The 304-nt window shown below is 32.6% G+C and overlaps 1 protein-coding gene across 1 annotated transcript in view; it reads right to left on the reverse strand.

Moving 5' to 3' along the window:
- The window catches only part of LOC119594766 (potassium channel subfamily K member 18-like), a 57479-nt gene that overhangs the window by 1573 nt on the left and 55602 nt on the right, over nucleotides 1-304 (reverse strand). The gene's annotated exons all lie outside the window — the stretch shown is intronic.

A 304-nucleotide genomic window follows, 5' to 3' on the forward strand; every position in this document is an offset into this window, starting at 1 on the left:
ACCACTACTACTACTAACATATTTAAATGCTGTACTATCGCTACCATCGTTTTATCATAAAATCGTTATTACCATTTTATCATCGTTTATCATTAGTCTTGCTATAAACCTCTTAATGTCTGTTTGTGTTTGTACTCCTTGTTCCCTTTATTCTGTAGTTTTTAAAATTCTGTTTACCTTTTTAGGAATGTTTGCAATATCCTTGTTCTCAGAATGTTGCGTTCGATGCAGACATAGTGTCGCCAAATAGTTTATGATGATAGCTCATTAATGCAAAGTCAAAATAAGGGAAATCAATGCAAGG

This window comes from Penaeus monodon, chromosome 34 (assembly GCF_015228065.2).
Source record: "Penaeus monodon isolate SGIC_2016 chromosome 34, NSTDA_Pmon_1, whole genome shotgun sequence".
NCBI lineage: Eukaryota > Metazoa > Arthropoda > Malacostraca > Decapoda > Penaeidae > Penaeus > Penaeus monodon.